Consider the following 698-nt stretch of genomic DNA (forward strand, 5'->3'; position numbering starts at 1 on the left):
AAAAATACAAATGTGAGTAGGCTTTTTCTTGGAAGGTATAAATGGGTTTTGGTACCTAGCAGCAGGGACAATTTGAATAAAGTAACATAGAATGGATGTACAGCATACAAATGAGAAGAGGAGAGAGAGAGAGAGAGAGAGAGAGAAAGAGAGAGAGAGAGAGAAGGTAATGACTTTCTGGAAGAGTCATTAGGAATGTAAAGAAAGCTGGTCTCTCTCCCTTCTCAGTGGAGTGAGTGATAACACAGGTTTAAGGTAATGATATTTTTCTTTGCCTTTTTTTTTCATTTTTCAGTTTGTTTCTGAATAATACATTCATGTAGATATACATTCAAAAGATACAAAAGAGTATGTAATGAAAATTCCCTCTACCCTTGCTCCCAGCCAACGTGGAGGCAATCATATGAACTATTTTTATGTACCTCATAAGAACCATGTGGTCCCTGGACTAGTAGCACAGTAATCATCTGGGAACTTGTTAGAAATGCAAATTCTCAGGCCGCACCCCAAACATAGTGAAGAAGAATTTGAGGGTGGGGCCCAGAAATCTTAACAAGCCCTCCTGGTGATTCTGGAGCACGCTGGAGTTTGAGAACTACTGCTCTAGATATATCCTATGCATATCTATACACAAATATACATCGACTTCTCCCTCTATTTTAAAAAAGTATTTTACATGAATATTTTTAGAAATCACA

The sequence above is a fragment of the Pteropus vampyrus genome, unplaced genomic scaffold (genome assembly GCF_000151845.1).
Source record: "Pteropus vampyrus isolate Shadow unplaced genomic scaffold, Pvam_2.0 Scaffold66, whole genome shotgun sequence".
NCBI classification, from domain to species: Eukaryota; Metazoa; Chordata; class Mammalia; order Chiroptera; family Pteropodidae; genus Pteropus; species Pteropus vampyrus.